At 56.4% G+C, this 27,090-nt stretch overlaps 1 protein-coding gene across 1 annotated transcript in view; it reads left to right on the plus strand.

Annotated features, from left to right (window-relative positions):
- LOC146783029 (uncharacterized) overlaps positions 1 to 27,090 on the plus strand; it is a 197,592-nt gene that overhangs the window by 83,742 nt on the left and 86,760 nt on the right. The window lies entirely within an intron of this gene.

The raw sequence follows: 27,090 nt of genomic DNA on the forward strand, positions 1-27,090 counted from the left end.
TGCTAAACAGCAAAGGTGCGTCAAACGGCGCGGCCAGTCGTATACTCGGCAGGAGGTCCCTGTATGAGTGATGCTGGTAGAAAGCTTCCCTTCAGGGGCATAGCTTCAGGGGGGATGTTTGGCGTGTTACACCCCCTAATAAATGTATTCTGTAGTAAATAGTTGGGTACAGGGGCTTTAAGTCGGGTATGGTGAGGCGTTTGCTGGATTTCACTTGGGATTGTTGCCCACACATGCAGATAAAAGACAGAGACACACATACACACACACGCATACACACACACTCTTGTCTGTTTTAAAGGTCTTAAAACTGGTTATTTTACAAAATATTGAGTTTAAGTATCTGACAATCCGCCCTCCTCTCTCTTCCAGCTGCTCCTCAAGGCCTCCATCCTGCTTTGCTTCTCATATAATGTATTTTAACCTGCGTGATTGTTGGATGACATAAAGTTCACACACCCCAGTCTTACTGACCTAGCTACGCCCAGGCTTCTCTGCCTTTGAGGGTTTTCAGTTCTTTACCAAACCGAAGTTATTATGTTCTGTGTATTTGTAAAGAGCACCATCACCGGCGAGGGTGTCCTGGTGCAAAGCAGCTGTGCGTGCCTAGCCCTGCCTAGTGCACCACGGATATTTTATGTTATGTGTATTTGTGAAGCACAGTATCAGCCACGAGGGCGTTCTGGTGCTGAGGAGGTGCGTGTCTAGCCCTGCCTAGGGTAGGGTGGATATTTTATGTGTATTTGTAAAGTGCAATATCACCCGCGAGGGTACCCTGCAGTTGAGCAGGTGTGTGTGCCAAGCCCTGCCTAGGGTAGGTTGGTTAATCACCCACGAGGGTATCCTGCAGTTGAGCAGGTGTGTGTGCCAAGCCCTGTCTAGGGAAGGTTGGTTAATCACCCTCAAGGGTATCCTGCAGTTGAGCAGGTGTGTGTGCCAAGCCCTGTCTAGGGAAGGTTGGTTAATCACCCGTGATGGTATCCTGGGGCTGGGCAGGTGTGTGTGCCAAGCCCTGTCTAGAGTGGGTTGGGTAATCACCCGCAAGGGTATCCTGCAGTTGAGCAGGTGTGTGTGCCAAGCCCTGCCTAGGGTAGGTTGGTTAATGACCCTTGATGGTATCCTTGTGCCGAGCAGGAGCGAGTGCCTAGCCCGGCCTAGAGTGGGTTGGTTCATCACCCATGAGGGTATCTTGGCGCAGAGAGTGTGTGTGCCAAGCCCGGCCTAGAGTAGGTTGGTTAATCACCTCGAGGGTATCCTGGTGCTGATGGTGTGTGTGTACCAAGCCCCACCGAGAGTGGGTTGGTTAATCACCCGTGAGGGAATTCTGGTGCTGAGAGTGTGTGTGCCAAGCCCTGCCTAGAGTGGGTTGGTTAATCACCCATGAGGGTATCCTGGCGCTGAGGGTATGTGTGTGCCAAGCCCTGCCTAGAGTGGGTTGGGTAATCACCCGTGTGGGTATCCTGGCGCTGAGAGTGTGAGTGTACCAAGCCCGGCCTAGGGTAGGTTGGTTAATCACCCGTGAGGGTATCCTGGCGCTGAGAGTGTGAGTGTGCCAAGCCCGGCCTAGGGTAGGTTGGTTAATCACCCGTGAGGGTATCCTGGCGCTGAGAGTGCGAGTGTGCCAAGCCCGGCCTAGGGTAGGTTGGTTAATCACCCGTGAGGGTATCCTGGCGCTGAGAGTGTGAGTGTGCCAAGCCCGGCCTAGGGTAGGTTGGTTAATCACCCGTGAGGGCATCCTGGTTAATTGAAAAGCCGGGTCTTCAGCTTCTTGCAGATTTCAAGAAGGGAGCGTCAACAGTCATTTGTTGATCTCACTTCCAGGCCAAGCACATTTCAAAGCCAAGGTGCTTTGTCCTGATGATTCTCCTGCCACGCCTGCTCTGTCACGCCTGGTGCATGAAGTTCTGAAGAAGGTCCCATAGCCCAATAAGATTCAGGAAGTGATGTCAGCATGGGAGCCATGTGGTGCTTCCTTTCCAGATTGAAGCATGTTCTGGCGGCTTCAGTGTGAATTCTTGGTTTCTCTGCCGTTTACTGGATAAGGTAGTGTGAATGTCCCCGTGCCAAGAAGCGCCAGCCATCTCGTCAGTCTCAGGTGGTGCTTGGATTGTGAGGAGGGAAGCTGCTTTTAGAGCGGGTAACGTTGTAGATTCATTCCCTTCCCAGACTTGTATTTGGGGTAGACAGCTGGTAGGGAGAGATGAGATTGGTGGATCACAGTGAGAGTGGATCCTGAGGCTTTTGCTTTGTTTCTTGGATGTGGAATCCTCTAATAAATGATTGAATGAATGAAAAGCATTTGTATAGCGCGTGAATACTCCAAGGAGTGTCTCTGATCCATGAACACCAACAGAAAGACATTACTTCAGCTCCTGGTGAGGATGCTGCTGGCCGGAGACACACAGAGCGATCCTTCGTCTACGCGTATGCGGTCCAGGCATCTCAAGAAGCTGGTGGGCTCTCTGGGTCCTCCCCATCCAGAGGTGAATCTGGATCTCTGCCACATATTTCTGACCTTAAAGGGCGTGTTCCATCGCCTGGGTCAGAGGTCACATGCAAATGCTAGACCTTAGGAGGTAGAGTCACTGCTCCCACGTGTTTCCCCACAAATTTCCCGCCTCATGGATGGGTGGAACGAGTCCAGGTGGATTTGTCAGCTGTAGAAAGGTGGGTGGACTTCTCTCTATTCAAGCACTATGCCAGACTCCTCTGTCTGGTCACACCTTGGTCACCCAGGACGCAGGGTCCTGCTGTATCACAAGCTGCTGACCACAGTAGGAAGATAGGGGTTCTTCGTTGGATGCCATCTATGCAGGGGATGACCCCCTCTTACGCCTCCCCCAGATGGTCTGAAGACCCCCTAGGGATGTGGGGCAGCCTGTTTGGTTCCATGGGATCCTGAGTCTGTTGCGTGGTCTCTTTGACCTGTACATTGGAAATGTAACATTTCTCGTGCATGTGGAATGGCACGTGGGGGGCTCCGTTTTTTAATATTTGGTTTTATGGTTTTATGTAGCACAAACTCAACCGGAAGGTATCAGAGCGCTTTACATGAGCATCAGTTGCATTACAAATCATATTCATTTTTTCGCGGATGGGAAGATTAAGTGATTTGCCCAGAATCACAGGATGTTTGAGCCTCCTGCCAGACTCGAACCTGGTTCCCTAGCTTCGAGGTCAGCCGCGCTAGACATTGAGCCACACCCTCTCCTTGAAGACTGCTGATAGTTTCTTCACAAAGGGTATCTCGTTTCTTGTTTTAGTTGGTGGGACCGGGGACATTGTAAGGCATGGTCCAAGTGGACTCTGGCCCAGGACCTAAGGAAGCCACCGTCACAACCTGGTTCAGCTTCAGAGGTGGGAGTGGAGGGGGCTGAAGGTGGGGCGCAGAGGGGATGGACGGGACGTGTCCATGTATACCACCGCCTCAGGACATAGAAGGTTGGAGTCAAGGGGGCTGTTGGACAGGCCACACGAAGGGCTTGCTCCCTCCCCGCACGACAGGGCCCGAGCTCCGGCCCACCAGGCATAACCCACGAAAAGCACCCGTACCCCGTCTCCCGACGGACCTTTTGCCCTCGGACCTCTACTCATCACGGGGCCCAGCCCTACCGGCCCCCCCGGCCGGTTCAAGCCGCCATCTTGGGCCCTGCACCACGAGGCCGCGTGGCCTCGGGCCGACCCTAACCCCGGGCCTGACCGGCCCCGACATCCCGGCACCACCATCCACCCAGGAGGTGAGCGGACCACTTGGCAGGTCAATGGGAGGACGAAGTGTCAAGAGCTCTTCCCCCGCCAGGTGCCGATCGCCCCCAGCTCCCCCAGGCGCTGGCTCCACCCCCTGCTGGGTGTCTGGACACCTTCATCCCGGGCCCTCCGACCTCCAAGTGCGAGGGTCCGGACATCAAAGAGCGCCTGCCCTATAACTGGGGCAACTCCGGAGCAGGGAGGCAGTTGTATCCTGGAGTCGAGAGACACCGAGAGAACTCAGCCTTGACGGACTACTGGCGCTGCCGTAGCCCGCTCTTGTGAACCATCGCCCTGCCTGCTGGCGCTGCCGCGGCCTTCTACAACATCCATCCTCGTCGGGACCTGCTGGCGCTGCCGCGGCCCGTTGTAACGACCATCCTCACCGGGACCTGCTGGCGCTGCCGCGGACCGTACATCGACCATCTTTCCGGGACCTGCTGGCGCTGCCGCGGCCCGTTGTAACGACCATCCTCACCGGGACCTGCTGGCGCTGCCGCGGACCGTGCATCGACCATCTTTCCGGGACCTGCTGGCGCTGCCGCGGCCCGCACCAACTAAGCTCGAGGATTGTGAGCTAATCATCATCTCATCCAAACTACCTGACTGGTAGACAGACTGTCCCGCTACCCCTTACCCTGCTTTGAGAGACTTGAATCGAGGGGACCCCTGAGTCCAGACCTCCTTGTACCATTCAACCGTACCTTAAGAAGTGCTTATAAAGAACACTGAACCTTATCCGTGTGTGGTATCTGTCTGTGGGGGGGGAAGTTACTTATCTGTACGATCGCTGGAGACGGCTCTCCCCGGAGACCTCTCCTCCTGACCCCGGCCGACCCTCCCGGTCCGTCTATCCTTTCTAACATTGGTGGCCAGCGGCGCGATCCGAATCAACGCGTAATCGTACAGAGAGTAGCTCACCCCACGACAACAACACGATGTCAGCCAAAGATAGCAACTCCACCGAGAAATTCCAAATGGATAAATTAGAAGAATACAACCACCGCGAACTGAGACAATTCTGCATAGAACTTGGCATTGCTACCACCGGCCTGAGTACCAAAGAGGATCTAAAGCACGCCCTAGAGTCGTGGGCAGAAACTGGGGTCGCCGGACCCTCCGACCAAAGCAGCATCACACCAGAGGGGAACGCCACGGCTCCCGAGGAGCGGGGAACGGGCCTCTCGCAGGAGGAGATCCGAGAAAGAGAAAGAACCAGACTGCACGAGTTGGAAATGGCACGACTCAAGATGGATGGGGAGCTCAAGTTAGCTGAACAGAAACTCAACCTCGAGCACATGCGGCTCCGAGATGAACGAGAAGAGAAGCAGAGACAGAGAGAGCTGGAGGATAAAAAAATAACGCTCGAGCACGAGCGCAAACTGGCGGAAATAGAACTTCGGAAACAGAATAAAGAACTGGGGGTGCCTGAGCGACCACACACCCCGGGGCCAATAGAAAAAAAAGTCCACATCCCCAAGGATGTTGTCCGCGAGTATGTCCGAGAAGACGACATACAACAATGGTTTAAAGCCTACGAGATCACCATGACCTCCCACCGGATCGACCGGAGTGATTGGGGAGCCGGACTCTGGGGGAGGTTTATCAACGAGGGGCGCGATGCCCTACTGCAGCTCCCAGATCACCAAATGTCGTCCTACGACCACATGAAGGCTGCCCTCCTCACCCGCTACGGCCTCACACCCGAGATGTACCGCCAGAGGTTCAGAGATTGCACCCGGATCCCAGGTACAACTTGGGTAGAATACGTGAACTATTTCAGCCGTGCCTTCGAGGGTTGGATAAAGGGGAGCCAGGTCACCACCTACGAACAACTCTTTAACCTGATGGTATGGGAGCACCTGTCGAACAACTGCTTCGTCGAGCTCAGGCAGCACCTCCTCGACAGTAAGCTGACTGACCCCCGGCAGCTCGCCGCCGAAGCTGACCGATGGGAAAGCACCCGAGTGGGCCGGAGGGGGCCACACGAACAGAACAGAAACAACCAAGGCCAGCACCGTCCTCGGGGAGGAGGAGGGGGCCAGGGGCGAGGGAGAGACGCCTTGCCCGCAACACCCGTGGCCAGCACCCCGGCTCCGGCCGGTCGGGGCAACCCCCCGTGGCGTCCTGGGGTCCGAGCCAACGTCACGTGCCACCGATGCCAGCGAGTCGGCCACTACGCCAATGACCCGAGCTGCCCGCAGAACCAAACACCCAAGCCCCGCCAGGTAGCTGCCGCCGCCCTGGGGGAAGAGCGATCATTGGAGGAACCAGAGGAGTATGAGCCGGCCCAGCAAGAGTGGGAACCGGCCGCCATGGTCCTGGCGTGCTTAGGGGGAAGAGACATGGTCCCGCGGGCTCCCCTACCCGCTAACACCAGGAAATACGGCCAGTGGGTGACCATTAATGGACAGCGAGCCGAGGCCTTGCGTGACACAGGCGCCAGTGTGACGGCCGTCCGCTGTCACCTGGTGAAGCCCGAGCAGATCCTGCCGAACATTCTCTGTCCCGTCCGCTCGGCAGACAACTCTGAAAGTATGTGTCAAATGGCCTGCGTTCCATTCGAATGGGAAGGGGTCTCCGGCCTGTTGAAGGTGACGGTCCGGGACGATGCCCCCGTGGACTGCCTCCTGGGGAATGACCTCGAGAGTTCCCCGTGGGCCACCGTTGAGAGAAGAGAGCACCTGGGGATGCTGGGCCTCCCGGACTGGGCCTGCATAACCACCCGGTCCATGGCCGCCCGTGCCGTCCCTCGATCGGAAGAACCCGAATGGCCAGCACCTCCGCCCCCAGTCGCCCCAGTAGAAGACAACGACGAGGCCAGCCTCCCGGACCCGACGGCCGAAGGGGACGCGCAACCCCAGGACCTTCCTGACCTGGCTCAGTGGCGTCAAGAGGGGGGGCCCACCCAAGCACAGTTCCGCCAGGAACAAAAGACCTGTCCCTCCCTCGAGGGACTCCGCCAACAAGCCAGCGCCCAGAACGCAGGGGACTCCACCGGAACTCACTGGGTCTACTGGGATAACGACCTGCTATACAGCGAGCAAAGAATCGCCGAGCTGGGGGCTGGTCGAGTGCTGGTGGTACCTCTCCGCTTCAGAGACTTTCTGCTCAAACTGGCCCACGATGTCCCCCTGGCTGGACACCTGGGCCAAGATAAAACGTACAGCCGCCTAGTGACCCACTTTTTCTGGCCAAAGATGAGGAATGACGTCCTGAACCACTGCCGATCTTGCCCCACATGCCAAGCCAGCGGGAAGAGTGGGCGGAAGCTGAAAGCCCCTCTGCAGCCCTTCCCTGTGGTCACCACCCCGTTCGAGAGGGTGGGGATAGACATCGTGGGGCCTCTGGACCCCCGCACGGCACAAGGACACCGGTTCATCTTAGTACTGGTGGACCATGCCACCCGCTACCCCGAGGCGGTGCCCCTACGGACCGTGACCGCTCCGGTGGTTGGCCGGGCCCTAATGGGGATCTTCTCCCGGGTAGGCTTCCCCCGAGAAGTCGTCAGCGACCGAGGCACGAACTTTATATCCAAATACATGAAGTCCCTCTGGCAACAATGCGGGGTCACCTACAGATTCACGACCCCCTATCACCCCCAAGGGAACGGACTAGTGGAGCGTTTTAACCGCACCCTCAAGGGGATGATTGGGGGATTGGAAGAGCCCCTCCGTCGCCAGTGGGATGTACTACTCCCGTGCCTCCTCTTCGCCTACCGCGAAGTTCCCCAGAAGTCCCTCGGTTTTAGCCCTTTCGAACTCCTGTACGGGCACCCGGTGCGAGGGCCCCTCAGCCTAGTAAAAGAAGGTTGGGAGATGGCCCCCCTAAAGACCCCTCCAGACGTCTTCAAATACCTCCTGGCCCTACGCAATCACACCCGGCGCTTCAGAGAGATGGCCAAGGCGAACCTCGAGGCCAGCCAGGAGGACATGAAGAGGTGGTATGATCACAATGCCTCCTCCGTTGAGTTCGAGCCTGGACAACAAGTATGGGTGATGTCCCCCACCGAACCATGTGCCTTGCAGGATAAGTGGACGGGGCCCTTCAAAGTGGTCGAGCGCAAAAGCCCCGTCACTTACCTCATCGACCTGGGGACCTCCCGGAACCCCCTTCGGGTCCTCCACACCAACCGACTCAAACCACACTTTGTGCGCTCAGAACTCAGCCTCCTGATGGCTACGGACAGCGGGGCAGAGGAAGACTCCGAACCCCTCCCGGATCTTCTGAAGACTCAGGAGAATGACGGCTCCATGGACGGGGTCCGGCTCTCTGACACCCTCACTTCGGAGCAACGCCAGGGCTGCCGGAACCTCCTGCTGCAGTTCGCTACCCTGTTCTCCCTCACCCCCGGGGTCACCCCTTGGTGTTTGCACGACGTGGACACCGGGGACAGTCCCCCTGTCCGACACCGGGCCTACCGCGTACCAGATCGGGTACGGGCCTGCATACAGGAGGAGGTGGCCAAGATGCTCACAATCGGGGTCATCGAGCCCTCGGACAGTCCCTGGGCCAGTCCGGTGGTATTGGTCCCCAAAGCCGCTGCCCCCGGCACCGCACCTGAACTTAGATTCTGCGTCGACTACCGGGGCTTGAACGCTGTCACCCGGACCGACGCTCATCCGATCCCCCGAGCAGACGAGCTGATCGACCGGCTGGGGGCTGCCCGCTACCTCAGTATCTTCGACCTAACAGCGGGCTACTGGCAGATCGGCCTCACACCCAGGGCTCAGGAACGGTCAGCCTTCTCTACCCCCGATGGCCACTACCAATTCAAGGTCATGCCCTTCGGCATGAAGAATGCCCCCGCCACGTTTCAACGCCTCGTGAACCAGGTCTTGGCGGGGCTCGAAGAGTTCAGCGCTGCCTACCTGGACGATATCGCTGTATACAGCCACCACTGGCCCGACCACCTCCGTCACCTCCAAGAGGTCCTACAGGCCCTCCAGCGGGCCGGCCTCACAATTAAGGCCGGCAAGTGCCAAATTGGCCAAGGGTCTGTGACCTACCTGGGGCACCAAGTGGGAAGCGGGCTGGTGGCCCCGCTACAACTTAAGATTGCTGCCATCCAGTCCTGGCAGCCCCCCGTCACCCAGACCGAGGTCCGAGCCTTCTTGGGGCTCACCGGCTACTACCGGCGGTTCGTGAAGGACTACGGCAGCATCGTGGGGCCCCTCACGGGTCTCACGTCCAAGAACCAGCCGAAGCGGATTAACTGGACACCCGATTGTCAAGCGGCCTTCGAGAAGCTGAAGGCCGCTCTATGCACCGCCCCTGTGCTCCAGGCCCCCGATTACAGTCGGGAATTCATGGTACAGACCGACGCCTCCGACCACGGCATCGGGGCCGTCCTTTCTCAGTTAAACCCCGAAGGTCATGACCAGCCGGTGGCCTTCATCAGTCGACGTCTCCTGGCCCGAGAGCAGCGCTGGAGCACCATCGAGAGGGAGGCCTTCGCAGTGGTGTGGGCCCTCAAAAAGCTCCGGCCCTATCTCTTCGGTACCCACTTCCGGGTACAAACCGACCATCGACCCCTGCAATGGCTGATGCAGATGCGGGGGGAGAACCCAAAACTCTTGCGCTGGTCCATTTCCCTGCAGGGAATGGACTTCACTGTGGAGCACCGACCAGGCCAAGACCACGCCAACGCGGATGGCCTGTCCCGCTTTTTCCGCCTCGACGAAGAGAGTCCCCAAGGAGATGGGTGACTCTCCCCGCCTTCAGCTGGGGGGGACGCATGTTGGACAGGCCACACGAAGGGCTTGCTCCCTCCCCGCACGACAGGGCCCGAGCTCCGGCCCACCAGGCATAACCCACGAAAAGCACCCGTACCCCGTCTCCCGACGGACCTTTTGCCCTCGGACCTCTACTCATCACGGGGCCCAGCCCTACCGGCCCCCCCGGCCGGTTCAAGCCGCCATCTTGGGCCCTGCACCACGAGGCCGCGTGGCCTCGGGCCGACCCTAACCCCGGGCCTGACCGGCCCCGACATCCCGGCACCACCATCCACCCAGGAGGTGAGCGGACCACTTGGCAGGTCAATGGGAGGACGAAGTGTCAAGAGCTCTTCCCCCGCCAGGTGCCGATCGCCCCCAGCTCCCCCAGGCGCTGGCTCCACCCCCTGCTGGGTGTCTGGACACCTTCATCCCGGGCCCTCCGACCTCCAAGTGCGAGGGTCCGGACATCAAAGAGCGCCTGCCCTATAACTGGGGCAACTCCGGAGCAGGAAGGCAGTTGTATCCTGGAGTCGAGAGACACCGAGAGAACTCAGCCTTGACGGACTACTGGCGCTGCCGTAGCCCGCTCTTGTGAACCATCGCCCTGCCTGCTGGCGCTGCCGCGGCCTTCTACAACATCCATCCTCGTCGGGACCTGCTGGCGCTGCCGCGGCCCGTTGTAACGACCATCCTCACCGGGACCTGCTGGCGCTGCCGCGGACCGTACATCGACCATCTTTCCGGGACCTGCTGGCGCTGCCGTGGCCCGTTGTAACGACCATCCTCACCGGGACCTGCTGGCGCTGCCGCGGACCGTGCATCGACCATCTTTCCAGGACCTGCTGGCGCTGCCGCGGCCCGCACCAACTAAGCTCGAGGATTGTGAGCTAATCATCATCTCATCCAAACTACCTGACTGGTAGACAGACTGTCCCGCTACCCCTTACCCTGCTTTGAGAGACTTGAATCGAGGGGACCCCTGAGTCCAGACCTCCTTGTACCATTCAACCGTACCTTAAGAAGTGCTTATAAAGAACACTGAACCTTATCCGTGTGTGGTATCTGTCTGTGGGGGGGTAAGTTACTTATCTGTACGATCGCTGGAGACGGCTCTCCCCGGAGACCTCTCCTCCTGACCCCGGCCGACCCTCCCAGTCCGTCTATCCTTTCTAACAGGGGCTGAAGGTGGGGCGCAGAGGTGATGGACGGGACGTGTCCATGTGTACCACCGCCTTAGGACAGAGAAGGTTGGACTGGAGGGGGCTGAAGGTGGGGCGCAGAGGGGATGGACGGGACGTGTCCATGTGTACCACCGCCTCAGGACAGAGAAGGTTGGAGTGGAGGGGGCTGAAGGTGCGGCGCAGAGGGGATGGACGGGACGTGTCCATGTGTACCACCGCCTCAGGACAGAGAAGGATGGAGTGGAGAGGGCTGAAGGTGGGGCGCAGAGGGGATGGACGGGACGTGTCCATGTGTACCACTGCCGCAGGACAGAGAAGGTTGGAGTGGAGGGGGCTGAAGGTGGGGTGTAGAGGAGATGGACGGGATATGTCCATGTTTACCACCGCCTCAGGACAGAGAAGGTTGGAGTGGAGGGGGGCTGAAGGTGGGGTTCAGAGGGGATGGACGGGACGTGTCCATGTGTACCACCGCCTCAGGACAGAGAAGGTTGGAGTGGAGGGGGGCTGAAGGTGGGGCGCAGAGGGGATGGACGGGACGTGTCCATGTGTACCACCGCCTCAGGGCAGAGAAGGTTGGAGTGGAGGGGGCTGAAGGTAGGGCGCAGGGGGGATGGACGGGACGTGTCCATGTGTACCACCGCCTCAGGACAGACAAGGTTGGAGTGGAGGGGGGCTGAAGGTGGGGTTCAGAGGGGATGGACGGGACGTGTCCATGTGTACCACCGCCTCAGGACAGAGAAGGTTGGAGTGGAGGGGGGCTGAAGGTGGGGCGCAGAGGGGATGGACGGGACGTGTCCATGTGTACCACCGCCTCAGGGCAGAGAAGGTTGGAGTGGAGGGGGCTGAAGGTAGGGCGCAGGGGGGATGGACGGGACGTGTCCATGTGTACCACCGCCTCAGGACAGACAAGGTTGGAGTGGAGGGGGCTGAAGGTGGGGTGTAGAGGGGATGGACGGGACATGTCCATGTATACCACCGCCTCAGGACAGAGAAGGTTGGAGTGGAGGGGGCTGAAGGTGGTGTGTAGAGGGGATGGACGGGACGTGTCGATGTGTACCACCGCCTCAGGACAGAGAAGGTTGGAGTGGAGGGGGCTGAAGGTGGGGCGCAGGGGCGATGGACGGGACGTGTCTATGTGTACCACCGCCTCAGGACAGAGAAGGTTGTAGTGGAGGGGGCTGAAGGTGAGGCGCAGAAGGGATGTACGGGACGTGTCCATGTGTACCACCCCCTCAGGACATAGAAGGTTGGAGTGGAGGGTGCTGAAGGTGGGGTGCAGAGGGGATGGACGTGACGTGCCAATATACACCACCGCCTCAGGACAGAGAAGGTTGGAGTGGAGGGGGCTGGAGGTGGGGTGCAGAGGGGATGGACCGGGACGTTTCCATGTGTACCACCGCCTCAGGACAGAGAAGGTTGGAGTGGAGGGGGCTGAAGGTGGGGCGCAGAAGGGATGGACAGGACGTGTCCATGTGTACCACCGCCTCAGGACAGAGAAGGTTGGAGTGGAGGGGGCTGAAAGTGGGGCGCAGAGGGTATGGGCTGGACGTGTCCATGTGTACCACCGCCTCAGGACAGAGAAGGTTGGAGTGGAGGGGGCTGAAGGTGGGGCGCAGAGGGATGGACGGGACGTGTCCATGTGTACCACCGCCTCAGGACAGAGAAGGTTGGAGTGGAGGGGGCTGAAGGTGGGGCGCAGAGGGGATGGACGGGACCTGTCCATGTGTACCACCGCCTCAGGACAGAGAAGGTTGGAGTGGAGAGGGCTGAAGGTGGGGTGCAGAGGGATGGATGAGATGTGCCCATGTGTACCACCGCCTCAGGACAGAGAAGGTTGGAGTGGAGAGGGCTAAAGGTGGGGTGCAGAGGGGATGGACGGGATGTGCCAATATACACCACCGCCTCAGGAAAGAGAAGGTTGGAGTGGAGGGGGCTGAAGGTGGGGCGCAGAGGGGATGGACGGGACGTGTCCATGTGTACCGCCGCCTTAGGACAGAGAAGGTTGGAGTGGAGGGGGCTGAAGGTGGGATGCGCAGGGAGGATGGACGGGACGTGTCCATGTGTACCACCGCCTCAGGACAGAGAACGTTGGAGTGGAGGGGGCTGAAGATGGGGTGTAGAGGGGATGGACGTGATGTGTCCATGTGTACCACCGCCTCAGGACAGAGAAGGTTGGAGTGGAGAGGGCTGAAGGTGGGGTGTAGAGGGAATGGACGGGACGTGTCCATGTGTACCACCGCCTCAGGACAGAGAAGGTTGGAGTGGAGGGGGCTGAAGGTGGGGCGCTGAGGGGACGGATGGGACGTGTCCATGTGTACCAACGCCTCAGGACAGAGAAGGTTGGAGTGGAGGGGGCTGAAGGTGGGGTGTAGAGGGGATGGACGAGACGTGTCCATGTATACCACCGCCTCAGGACAGAGAAGGTTGGAGTGGAGGGGGCTGAAGGTGGGGTGTAGAGGGGATGGACGGGACGTGTCCATGTGTACCACCGCCTCAGGACAGAGAAGGTTGGAGTGGAGGGGGCTGAAGGTGGGGTGTAGAGGGGATGGACGGGACGTGTCCATGTGTACCACCGCCTCAGGACAGAGAAGGTTGGAGTGGAGGGGGGCTGAAGGTGGAGTGCAGAGGGGATGGACGGGATGTGTCATGTGTACCACCGCCTCAGGACAGAGAAGGTTGGAGTTGAGGGGGCTGTAGGTGGGCCACAGAGGGGATGGACGGGACGTGTCCATGTGTACCACCGCCTCAGGACAGAGAAGGTTGGAGTGGAGGGGGTTGAAGGTGGGGCGCAGGGGGGATGGACGGGATGTGTCCATGTGTACCACCGCCTTAGGACAGAGAAGGTTGGAGTGGTGGGGGCTGAAGGTGGGGTGCAGAGGGGATGGACGGGACGTGTCTATGTGTACCACCGCCTCAGGACAGAGAAGGTTGGAGTGGAGGGGGCTGAAGGTGGGGCGCAGAGGGGATGGACGAGACGTGTCCATGTGTACCACCCCCTCAGGACAGAGAAGGTTGGAGTGGAGGGGGCTGAAGGTGGGATGCAGAGGGGATGGACGGGACCTGTCCATGTGTACCACCGCCTCAGGACAGAGAAGGTTGGAGTGGAGGGGGCTGAAGGTGGGGCGCAGAGGGGATGGACAGGACGTGTCTATGTGTACCACCGCCTCAGGACAGAGAAGGTTGGAGTGGAGGGGGCTGAAGGTGGGATGCAGAGGGGATGGACGGGACCTGTCCATGTGTACCACCGCCTCAGGACAGAGAAGGTTGGAGTGAAGGGGGCTGAAGGTGGGGCGCAGAGGGATGGACGGGACGTGTCCATGTGTACCACCGCCTCAGGACAGAGAAGGTTGGAGTGAAGGGGGCTGAAGGTGGGGCGCAGAGGGGATGGACGGGACCTGTCCATGTGTACCACCGCCTCAGGACAGAGAAGGTTGGAGTGGAGAGGGCTGAAGGTGGGGTGCAGAGGGATGGATGAGATGTGCCCATGTGTACCACCGCCTCAGGACAGAGAAGGTTGGAGTGGAGAGGGCTAAAGGTGGGGTGCAGAGGGGATGGACGGGATGTGCCAATATACACCACTGCCTCAGGACAGAGAAGGTTGGAGTGGAGGGGGCTGAAGGTGGGGCGCAGAACAGATCCACAAACAAAGAAATAAAGCAAGAATAATCACTGTGGTGCAGCTGTGTGTGTGGGGGGTGGAGGGTGGTGTAGAGGGCCAGAGGGTGCCGAAGTAGCCAGAAGCGGTGACAGAAAGAGAAATTATGATAATGGTAAATCAAAAAGAAACACAGGGCAAATGGAGAGAGAAAGCGAAGAAAGAATAGAATGCAAATAATGAAAGAAAGCTGGAAAGATAGAGAAAGATTAATTTGTATAATAATTGTAAAGACAACCCCAACCACTATGTTAGGGAAGAGGTGTGGTGCAGCGGCCAGGGCAGCTTACTCCGGAACACGGGGGCTCATGGTTCGATCCCTGGTGCCGGCGGCAGGTTAGCCCAACACCTTGTGACTCTGGGCAATAGCTTGCTTAATCGTCCCGATGGGCCCCAGCGCTGGGACACCTCTCCGGAGGTAGCTGTGTGCGCTTTACAAAGCTGGTATTTCATTTTTATTTCATATGTTATGTGTTATATCCTCAGTTTGTATTTCGGGGTCACTGGAATTATGCAATTGTGCGGCTTCAACAGTTTTTGCATGATTATGGATTTGCCGCATGTGCCACATTAACCATCATTAGCTGAATATATCTGAAGATTCTAATTTAAAAACAGTGTCTACCTCAAATGGTTAAAAAATAACTATAAAGGCAGTGACGTGTTGCAAAGGCCCTTTGTAAAGGTTGCCTGGTCACCTTCCTTTGCATATTACTAGATTTGGGTGTTATACGGGTACTAATGAGGTGCAACCTATAACCAGAAAGTGTTAAAATGTACATAAATTCCCTTTTCTTGCCAAATAATTTAGTCAACCCTGCAGCATAATTTGGCTCTCCCTGCTGCATAATTCCAGTGTCCCTGCATATAGTACCTACCAAGTATGTAAGCCATGTGACTCCTACACCTTGTAGCCCTCCTTGTCTTAAGTAACATATCCTATATATTGATTTACATACTTATGAGTCATTGTCTCTGAACAATAAGCGTGTGAGATAAAGCGCTCAACACCCTACATTGGGCTGAGCAGCACTGTAAACTAAATGACATACACACGAGCGAGGGTCTATATAGAGATGAGGGGCACCGCGGGAGGTTGATAGTGAGGGAATCTGTGCAGAGGGAGGTCTTTGGTGGAGGGGTGTAAAGAAGGCTGAAGGCCTCTGCATCCCCTGCAGTGTGGGTGGGACAACACTTCAAAGGAACCCCAAACTGTAAACAAAATATCATATGAAATACCACAAAAAGACCTGCGCAGTTGCTCAAAGCTGTGCACATACCAAAACGGTGGGGTGCTCGATTCTCTCAACTTAATATAAACTTATTTTGACGTGTACTTATTGTGGTTGTTGGAAAACGAGGCAGCATCTGAGAGGCCTGCACAAATAACATGACTACATTTGTCCTTCACTGGGAACCAAACACACAATTGTAGCGCCTGACTCTCAGAGGGTAGCGTTGCAGAGCAGTCTGAGGCTTACTCAAGGGAGGTGGTGTGGGCTCGTAATCGCCATTTGCAGGTGCTCAAAAATAACACTCAATAATTGATTGTCCAGTCTGTACTTTGCTTTATAAAAGTAAGAGTACATTTATTAAACACACACACACCACTCAATACTATGCACCAATTTACAAATATACATAAGCTGTTGTAATTACTTTGTGACATTGCATAACATCTCCACCCCTCCCGCAGGGGGGGGTGGGGTCTAGTACCACCACACCCATGTATGCACATCAACTTGCCCCCAATGCAGGTAGTTGAACATAACCTGGAGCGAGGGCCCTGCGCACTGGCACCATCCCAATGGTGACCCACCCCATTAACTCAACAAGCATTAAAAAGGGGTAAACCTGCCTTGGTGACACATGACCCTGACTGAGCATCTCCTACTGAACATAAAGTATGCACCTCTATATCTTAAGGGCTAGCAGTCTGGGGACTTCACCTAAGCGCAGCAGCAAGAATCCATGTTTATGCACACTTTAGAATGACAGTACTCATCACCTTGGTTGATCATTTGAATGCATTGCAATTACAGCCCCTAAAGGCATCACAGATGAACTCACAGGATTGTGCATATACAGCCAGACACCCTAGCAGGACTGTCTGGCAACATAACCCCACTTGGCTTATGACATCTCCTTACACATGTCAATCAATTGAGACAAGGTGACCCCCTAATGAATTGATTTGAGGTCAGGGAACAGGGGGAACAAAAAAACAACAAGCTATAATGTACAGTATCCCTCTAGACCTAAATTGCTTTTACTTTTGTGGGTTCACATGGAGAAAATACAACAACTATATACGTATATTTTATCTGTTTTATTCATTTTTTGATTCCTTTTTTCATTATTTTTACATTTGAATAGAATTCATCACTTATTTTGGAAAAGCAAACTATACAAAATTAATTATTTCTCCTTGATGTGTGTACAGAACTATTTCCACTGTGCACAAATGTATAGCAAGTTTTTACATATGCTTTGGCCTAAGAAAACCAAGATTAGTACAAAGTGAGAAGAGAAAACAATTTTTTTATCAAAAACATACAAATCTGGGGCGTGGCTAGCAGCCAAGCAAGATGGCCGCAGCCTAACGGAGCTCCGAGGGTGAGGCCGACTCCCCTGCCATCCGTACACTGATCCGCCTCTTCAACTATCCCCAACGGCGCTGGGCTGGTAGCCTGCAAGAAGCGGCGCCGACTGAGCCACCTCCGGGGCTCCTAAGTGCTTGTGAGCCTGATCGGCGTCGACCCGCTAGTGGCGGCCTGCGCCGCTGGCCGCGACCGGGGCCTGGATTATACTGAGGGCTGACCGCGGTGTGAGGGAGCCTGGGCAGTGGCTGTACCCAGAAACGACCGGAACGACTGACGACGGCGGCGCTGGGGCGGACCGGGATCGCCCGCGCCCTGCGGCCAAGTGGGAGCGCCCCAGACTGTGCGGGGGGGAATATTGTCCCCGTGCTCCAGCGCGGGGGGGCTCGCCCTGAAGAACTGTGTCCAGCGCCGTCACCAGCGCAGCCCCGTGGAAGGCGTAAGTGGGGGCCTGCAGAGGAACGCTGTGGAGTGGCCCCCGGGCTGCTGCAGTGAGCCGGGGCCGGGGACTGTGGCCGCTCCTGAAGACGACCGAGGTGTGTCGCCGGACTGAGGGAGGCAGCGCTGGGGCAGACCGCGATTGTCCGCGCCCTGTGGCCTGGTGGGAGCGCCCCGCATTGGGTGCAGTCTGCGGCGGTCCCTGCGGTGGGAGTCTCGCTGCCGTGATCCGCAAGAGGGAGGCTCACCTTGCGAGGCTGGGGCCGACGCTGTGATCCCCGGGGGGGCTGCCCCGTCATCTGCTGTGCGGCTGCCCCGGCGCGGCCCCGTGGAAAAGGTGCGTGAGGGCCTGAAGAGGAGGGCTGCGGCGTGGCCTCCGGATTGCTGTGGTGGGCCGGTGGCCGTCCGGTTGTTTGGAGGCTTGATTGCCGCTCCCGAGCTGTGTGGTGACCTTGCCCCCCCCCGGCCGGCTGGGTGACGAGAAGAAACGTCCCGGGACAGCTCCCGCCGGCCCCAAGATGTCCGGGAAGGGGAATCGCACGCACCAGCAGAGCAAGCTGGACAAATTTGCCTACAATAAAGACGCGGTACAAAAGGGGGTGGTGATGGACGGAGCATCAGAACCAATCAAACACTCACACCCAGTCAACAGATCTGGGTTTGATCCATCACCGTTCTTTAGCCCACTCTGCCACCCCAGTTCAGACATGGCCATATGCAAATCAGTCTGACCCTGTGCCTCATGGGAACAGTCCAGCCCGAACTGCCAAGCCATGTCTTCCCTGGACCGGAAACAAGCTTCCTAGGACCGGTTTCTGGCATTTCAGCCGTCTTCAGCCAGGCTTGCTTGAATCCAGTGGCAAAGTGAGCAAGGGACTCAACGTCTGAGCATACCCTGCCAACTTATGGCGAACAAAGCGGTACAAAAGGGGGTGGTGATGGACGGAGCATCAGAACCAATCAAACACTCACACCCAGTCAACAGATCTGGGTTTGATCCATCACCGTTCTTTAGCCCACTCTGCCACCCCAGTTCAGACATGGCCATATGCAAATCAGTCTGACCTTGTGCCTCATGGGAACAGTCCAGCCCGAACTGCCAAGCCATGTCTTCCCTGGACCGGAAACAAGCTTCCTAGGACCGGTTTCTGGCATTTCAGCCGTCTTCAGCCAGGCTTGCTTGAATCCAGTGGCAAAGTGAGCAAGGGACTCAACGTCTGAGCATACCCTGCCAACTTATGGCGAACAAAGCGGTACAAAAGGGGGTGGTGATGGACGGAGCATCAGAACCAATCAAACACTCACACCCAGTCAACAGATCTGGGTTTGATCCATCACCGTTCTTTAGCCCACTCTGCCACCCCAGTTCAGACATGGCCATATGCAAATCAGTCTGACCCTGTGCCTCATGGGAACAGTCCAGCCCGAACTGCCGAGCCATGTCTTCCCTGGACCGGAAACAAGCTTCCTAGGACCGGTTTCTGGCATTTCAGCCGTCTTCAGCCAGGCTTGCTTGAATCCAGTGGCAAAGTGAGCAAGGGACTCAACGTCTGAGCATACCCTGCCAACTTATGGCGAACAAAGCGGTACAAAAGGGGGTGGTGATGGACGGAGCATCAGAACCAATCAAACACTCACACCCAGTCAACAGATCTGGGTTTGATCCATCACCGTTCTTTAGCCCACTCTGCCACCCCAGTTCAGACATGGCCATATGCAAATCAGTCTGACCCTGTGCCTCATGGGAACAGTCCAGCCCGAACTGCCAAGCCATGTCTTCCCTGGACCGGAAACAAGCTTCCTAGGACCGGTTTCTGGCATTTCAGCCGTCTTCAGCCAGGCTTGCTTGAATCCAGTGGCAAAGTGAGCAAGGGACTCAACGTCTGAGCATACCCTGCCAACTTATAGCGAACAAAGCGGTACAAAAGGGGGTGGTGATGGACGGAGCATCAGAACCAATCAAACACTCACACCCAGTCACCAGATCTGGGTTTGATCCATCACCGTTCTTTAGCCCACTCTGCCACCCCAGTTCAGACATGGCCATATGCAAATCAGTCTGACCCTGTGCCTCATGGGAACAGTCCAGCCCGAACTGCCAAGCCATGTCTTCCCTGGACAGGAAACAAGCTTCCTAGGACCGGTTTCTGGCATTTCAGCCGTCTTCAGCCAGGCTTGCTTGAATCCAGTGGCAAAGTGAGCAAGGGACTCAACGTCTGAGCATACCCTGCCAACTTATGGCGAACAAAGCGGTACAAAAGGGGGTGGTGATGGACGGAGCATCAGAACCAATCAAACACTCACACCCAGTCAACAGATCTGGGTTTGATCCATCACCGTTCTTTAGCCCACTTTGCCACCCCAGTTCAGACATGGCCATATGCAAATCAGTCTGACCCTGTGCCTCATGGGAACAGTCCAGCCCGAACTGCCAAGTCATGTCTTCCCTGGACTGGAAACAAGCTTCCTAGGACCGGTTTCTGGCATTTCAGCCGTCTTCAGCCAGGTTTGCTTGAATCCAGTGGCAAAGTGAGCAAGGGACTCAACGTCTGAGCATACCCTGCCAACTTATGGCGAACAAAGCGGTACAAAAGGGGGTGGTGATGGACGGAGCATCAGAACCAATCAAACACTCACACCCAGTCAACAGATCTGGGTTTGATCCATCACCGTTCTTTAGCCCACTCTGCCACCCCAGTTCAGACATGGCCATATGCAAATCAGTCTGAAATGCCAGAAACCGGTCCTAGGAAGCTTGTTTCCGGTCCAGGGAAGGCATGGCTTGGCAGTTCGGGCTGGACTGTTCCCATGAGGCACAGGGTCAGACTGATTTGCATATGGCCATGTCTGAACTGGGGTGGCAGAGTGGGCTCAAAAACGGTGATGGATCAAACCCAGATCTGTTGACTGGGTGTGAGTGTTTGATTGGTTCTGATGCTCTGTCCATCACCACCCCCTTTTGTACCGCTTTGTTCGCCAATAGTTGGCAGGGTATGCTCAGACGTGAGTCCCTTGCTCACTTTGCCACTGGATTCAAGCAAGCCTGGCTGAAGACGGCTGAAATGCCAGAAACCGGTCCTAGGAAGCTTGTTTCCGGTCCAGGGAAGGCATGGCTTGGCAGTTCGGGCTGGACTGTTCCCATGTAGCACAGGGTCAGACTGATTTGCATATGGCCATGTCTGAACTGGGGTGGCAGAGTGGGCTCAAAAACGGTGATGGATCAAACCCAGATCTGTTGACTGGGTGTGAGTGTTTGATTGGTTCTGATGCTCTGTCCATCACCACCCCCTTTTGTACCGCTTTGTTCGCCAATAGTTGGCAGGGTATGCTCAGACGTGAGTCCCTTGCTCACTTTGCCACTGGATTCAAGCAAGCCTGGCTGAAGACGGCTGAAATGCCAGAAACCGGTCCTAGGAAGCTTGTTTCCGGTCCAGGGAAGGCATTGCTTGGCAGTTCGGGCTGGACTGTTCCCATGAGGCACAGGGTCAGACTGATTTGCATATGGCCATGTCTGAACTGGGGTGGCAGAGTGGGCTCAAAAACGGTGATGGATCAAACCCAGATCTGTTGACTGGGTGTGAGTGTTTGATTGGTTCTGATGCTCTGTCCATCACCCCCCCCCTTTTGTACCGCTTTGTTCGCCAATAGTTGGCAGGGTATGCTCAGACGTGAGTCCCTTGCTCACTTTGCCACTGGATTCAAGCAAGCCTGGCTGAAGACGGCTGAAATGCCAGAAACCGGTCCTAGGAAGCTTGTTTCCGGTCCAGGGAAGGCATGGCTTGGCAGTTCGGGCTGGACTGTTCCCATAAGGCACAGGGTCAGACTGATTTGCATATGGCCATGTCTGAACTGGGGTGGCAGAGTGGGCTCAAAAACGGTGATGGATCAAACCCAGATCTGTTGACTGGGTGTGAGTGTTTGATTGGTTCTGATGCTCTGTCCATCACCACCCCCTTTTGTACCGCTTTGTTCGCCAATAGTTGGCAGGGTATGCTCAGACGTGAGTCCCTTGCTCACTTTGCCACTGGATTCAAGCAAGCCTGGCTGAAGACGGCTGAAATGCCAGAAACCGGTCCTAGGAAGCTTGTTTCCGGTCCAGGGAAGGCATGGCTTGGCAGTTCGGGCTGGACTGTTACCATGAGGCACAGGGTCAGACTGATTTGCATATGGCCATGTCTGAACTGGGGTGGCAGAGTGGGCTCAAAAACGGTGATGGATCAAACCCAGATCTGTTGACTGGGTGTGAGTGTTTGATTGGTTCTGATGCTCTGTCCATCACCACCCCCTTTTGTACCGCTTTGTTTGCCAATAGTTGGCAGGGTATGCTCAGACGTGAGTCCCTTGCTCACTTTGCCACTGGATTCAAGCAAGCCTGGCTGAAGACGGCTGAAATGCCAGAAACCGGTCCTAGGAAGCTTGTTTCCGGTCCAGGGAAGGCATGGCTTGGCAGTTCGGGCTGGACTGTTCCCATGAGGCACAGGGTCAGACTGATTTGCATATGGCCATGTCTGAACTGGGGTGGCAGAGTGGGCTCAAAAACGGTGATGGATCAAACCCAGATCTGTTGACTGGGTGTGAGTGTTTGATTGGTTCTGATGCTCTGTCCATCACCACCCCCTTTTGTACCGCTTTGTTCGCCAATAGTTGGCAGGGTATGCTCAGACGTGAGTCCCTTGCTCACTTTGCCACTGGATTCAAGCAAGCCTGGCTGAAGACGGCTGAAATGCCAGAAACCGGTCCTAGGAAGCTTGTTTCCGGTCCAGGGAAGGCATGGCTTGGCAGTTCGGGCTGGACTGTTCCCATGAGGCACAGGGTCAGACTGATTTGCATATGGCCATGTCTGAACTGGGGTGGCAGAGTGGGCTCAAAAACGGTGATGGATCAAACCCAGATCTGTTGACTGGGTGTGAGTGTTTGATTGGTTCTGATGCTCTGTCCATCACCACCCCCTTTTGTACCGCTTTGTTCGCCAATAGTTGGCAGGGTATGCTCAGACGTGAGTCTCTTGCTCACTTTGCCACTGTATTCAAGCAAGCCTGGCTGAAGACGGCTGAAATGCCAGAAACCGGTCCTAGGAAGCTTGTTTCCGGTCCAGGGAAGGCATGGCTTGGCAGTTCGGGCTGGACTGTTCCCATGAGGCACAGGGTCAAACTGATTTGCATATGGTCATGTCTGAACTGGGGTGGCAGAGTGGGCTCAAAAACGGTGATGGATCAAACCCAGATCTGTTGACTGGGTGTGAGTGTTTGATTGGTTCTGATGCTCTGTCCATCACCACCCCCTTTTGTACCGCTTTGTTCGCCAATAGTTGGCAGGATATGCTCAGACGTGAGTCCCTTGCTCACTTTGCCACTGGATTCAAGCAAGCCTGGCTGAAGACGGCTGAAATGCCAGAAACCGGTCCTAGGAAGCTTGTTTCCGGTCCAGGGAAGGCATGGCTTGACAGTTCGGGCTGGACTGTTCCCATGAGGCACAGGGTCAGACTGATTTGCATATGGCCATGTCTGAACTGGGGTGGCAGAGTGGGCTCAAAAACGGTGATGGATCAAACCCAGATCTGTTGACTGGGTGTGAGTGTTTGATTGGTTCTGATGCTCTGTCCATCACCACCCCCTTTTGTACCGCTTTGTTCGCCAATAGTTGGCAGGGTATGCTCAGACGTGAGTCCCTTGCTCACTTTGCCACTGGATTCAAGCAAGCCTGGCTGAAGACGGCTGAAATGCCAGAAACCGGTCCTAGGAAGCTTGTTTCCGGTCCAGGGAAGGCATGGCTTGGCAGTTCGGGCTGGACTGTTCCCATGAGGCACAGGGTCAGACTGATTTGCATATGGCCATGTCTGAACTGGGGTGGCAGAGTGGGCTCAAAAACGGTGATGGATCAAACCCAGATCTGTTGACTGGGTGTGAGTGTTTGATTGGTTCTGATGCTCTGTCCATCACCCCCCCCTTTTGTACCGCTTTGTTCGCCAATAGTTGGCAGGGTATGCTCAGACGTGAGTCCCTTGCTCACTTTGCCACTGGATTCAAGCAAGCCTGGCTGAAGACGGCTGAAATGCCAGAAACCGGTCCTAGGAAGCTTGTTTCCGGTCCAGGGAAGGCATGGCTTGGCAGTTCGGGCTGGACTGTTCCCATGAGGCACAGGGTCAGACTGATTTGCATATGGCCATGTCTGAACTGGGGTGGCAGAGTGGGCTCAAAAACGGTGATGGATCAAACCCAGATCTGTTGACTGGGTGTGAGTGTTTGATTGGTTCTGATGCTCTGTCCATCACCACCCCCTTTTGTACCGCTTTGTTCGCCAATAGTTGGCAGGGTATGCTCAGACGTGAGTCCCTTGCTCACTTTGCCACTGGATTCAAGCAAGCCTGGCTGAAGACGGCTGAAATGCCAGAAACCGGTCCTAGGAAGCTTGTTTCCGGTCCAGGGAAGGCATGGCTTGGCAGTTCGGGCTGGACTGTTCCCATGAGGCACAGGGTCAGACTGATTTGCATATGGCCATGTCTGAACTGGGGTGGCAGAGTGGGCTCAAAAACGGTGATGGATCAAACCCAGATCTGTTGACTGGGTGTGAGTGTTTGATTGGTTCTGATGCTCTGTCCATCACCACCCCCTTTTGTACAGCTTTGTTCGCCAATAGTTGGCAGGGTATGCTCAGACGTGAGTCCCTTGCTCACTTTGCCACTGGATTCAAGCAAGCCTGGCTGAAGACGGCTGAAATGCCAGAAACCGGTCCTAGGAAGCTTGTTTCTGGTCCAGGGAAGGCATGGCTTGGCAGTTCGGGCTGGACTGTTCCCATGAGGCACAGGGTCAGACTGATTTGCATATGGCCATGTCTGAACTGGGGTGGCAGAGTGGGCTCAAAAACGGTGATGGATCAAACCCAGATCTGTTGACTGGGTGTGAGTGTTTGATTGGTTCTCATGCTCTGTCCATCACCACCCCCTTTTGTACCGCTTTGTTCGCCAATAGTTGGCAGGGTATGCTCAGACGTGAGTCCCTTGCTCACTTTGCCACTGGATTCAAGCAAGCCTGGCTGAAGACGGCTGAAATGCCAAAAACCGGTCCTAGGAAGCTTGTTTCTGGTCCAGGGAAGGCATGGCTTGGCAGTTCGGGCTGGACTGTTCCCATGAGGCACAGGGTCAGACTGATTTGCATATGGCCATGTCTGAACTGGGGTGGCAGAGTGGGCTCAAAAACGGTGATGGATCAAACCCAGATCTGTTGACTGGGTGTGAGTGTTTGATTGGTTCTGATGCTCTGTCCATCACCACCCCCTTTTGTACCGCTTTGTTCGCCAATAGTTGGCAGGGTATGCTCAGACGTGAGTCCCTTGCTCACTTTGCCACTGGATTCAAGCAAGCCTGGCTGAAGACGGCTGAAATGCCAGAAACCGGTCCTAGGAAGCTTGTTTCCGGTCCAGGGAAGGCATGGCTTGGCAGTTCGGGCTGGACTGTTCCCATGAGGCACAGGGTCAGACTGATTTGCATATGGCCATGTCTGAACTGGGGTGGCAGAGTGGGCTCAAAAACGGTGATGGATCAAACCCAGATCTGTTGACTGGGTGTGAGTGTTTGATTGGTTCTGATGCTCTGTCCATCACCACCCCCTTTTGTACCGCTACAATAAAGACGCGGCCGCGGGGGCCGGGAGGACGGACGGGGCTGCTGCAGAGGCAGAAGCGCCTAAGGTAACACTGGAGGACATAATGCTTGCCCTTAACAAAGTGCAGACCACGGTGGGATCCATCTCCACGGATGTGTCCTTGCTCAGGGCGGACTTCCAAAAAATGTCGTCCAGGGTCACGGACGTGGAACGCACCACGGCGGCTTTGACGAGCGACACTACCCTCCTGCTCCAAAGGGTGTCCCAGTTGGAGGCTGAAACGAAACAAATGGCGGCGAAGATGGACGATCAGGAAGGGCGCTCCCGGCGTAATAACGTCCAAATAACGGGAATTCCCGAGAGTGAAGGGAAATCCGCCATGGACTTGTACATAGAGGACTTAATAAAAACCAGACTGCAGCCTCGGGGTCTCTCGTCGTTCTTCTCAGTGGAGCGCGCCCACAGAGTGCCTGGGGGTAAGCCCAAGGTTGGGGCGCCCCCTCGACCGGTGCTGGCCCGCATCTTCAACTACCGCGACAGGGATGTCATCCTCCAGACGGCCCGGGTGGCGCCACCGTTACGGATTCAGAACTCGATGGTGTCGTTCTTCCCGGACTTCACAGCGGTTGTGGCGGCGCGGCGGAGAAGCTTCCTGGAGGTCAAGAAGACGCTGAGGGCCCGCGAACTGCCTTACTCCATGGTCTTTCCGGCACGCCTCCGGGTGGTGGCGGAGGGCAAGACCCTGTTCTTCGAGATGCCGGAGGAGGCGCACGACTGGCTCGAGGGCTGGAGGCCGGCGGGCGGCCCTGGGAGATCGGACAGGCGGAGGCGGCGAACAGAGGGGACGGCGGACGCCGGCGACCTGGATCCGGGAGGGGAGACTTCGGACCGACCCTAGTAGGCAGTGAGACTCCGTGCTGAATGCTCGTTACTGCCTTCGGGGGTGCCTCGAATTGGAGGCCTTGTGGGACTAGACGGCGCCGGCTCAACGATATTTCAAGGGGTGATCAGTTGAACTTTGTCCAAAGGGGAGTATTTGGTCTTCCTCGGACCGCCCGCTCCACTACACGCAAGTACTGTTTTGGGACTTGGGATCTGAGCACTCTGCTGAGTTGGGGTGGCGGGCAGTTTGGAGTCCGTATGGCAGGGAGGCAGGGAGGGGGTGGGGGGGTAAGGGAATGTTCGCAAGTTTTGTTTTACAGTTTTTGTTTATAATGTCACATATGTTTCAACACACAGTACACGCACCATGTAATGCAGGCACGGCCTGTGCCGCTCCGTTCATAGCATCAGCTCGGCGCTGCTCCTGCCGCGGCCTCTCTCCCTCCTTACGTGGAACGTGCGCGGCTTAGGCGATAAGATTAAGAGGGGTTTGGTCCTCCAGAGTCTCAAGAGATGCTCCCCTGCGGTGGTCCTGTTGCAGGAGACCCACCTAATGGGCACTGCTAGTAAAGCGATGGATAGATGGGGGTACAAGATGGTGATACACTCTGACTTCTCCTCTGGTTCCCGCGGGGTGGGTATAATGGTAAAGAAACAGTCCCCATTAATCATACAAGGCACTCGGGCCGACGGATCGGGGAGGTTTGCGGCGCTGCATGCCCAATGGGAGGGACGCCCCCTGAATATTGTTTCGGTTTACATTCCTCCTGCCCTGCATGCTGCGACTCTTCCCGCGCTGAGCAGCTTCTTGCTTGATCTACCGGAGGGAGAGCTCATAGTGGGCGGCGACTTTAACGCGGTGGTGGACGGCCTGCTTGACCGCCACCCGGAGCGGGCTGATGGAGGGGGAGCGTCTCGCCTCGGGAGTTTCTTCGAGGCACTCGGACTGACAGATATATGGAGGCTTCACCACCCAACACAACGCCACTACACATACTACTCGGGGGTGCATAAAAGTTTGACCAGAATAGACTACTTCCTGGGTTCGCAGGGCAGTCTCCAGTATGTAGACAGCGTGGAAATCAGGCCCAGGGGCATATCGGATCACTCACCGATACTTCTACAATACACGCGCTACCACCTGACTAGGCGCCGTGTCCCCCCCTTGCACCCGTGTTATCTCCAGGTTCCCGACATCTGCAAAACACTCGGGAAGGCAACTAGTCTCTATTTCCAAGAAAACACCTCGTCGGTAGACTCTCCGGCTAC

The sequence above is a fragment of the Triturus cristatus genome, chromosome 12, assembly GCF_964204655.1.
Source record: "Triturus cristatus chromosome 12, aTriCri1.1, whole genome shotgun sequence".
In the NCBI taxonomy this organism is placed as follows: Eukaryota; Metazoa; Chordata; class Amphibia; order Caudata; family Salamandridae; genus Triturus; species Triturus cristatus.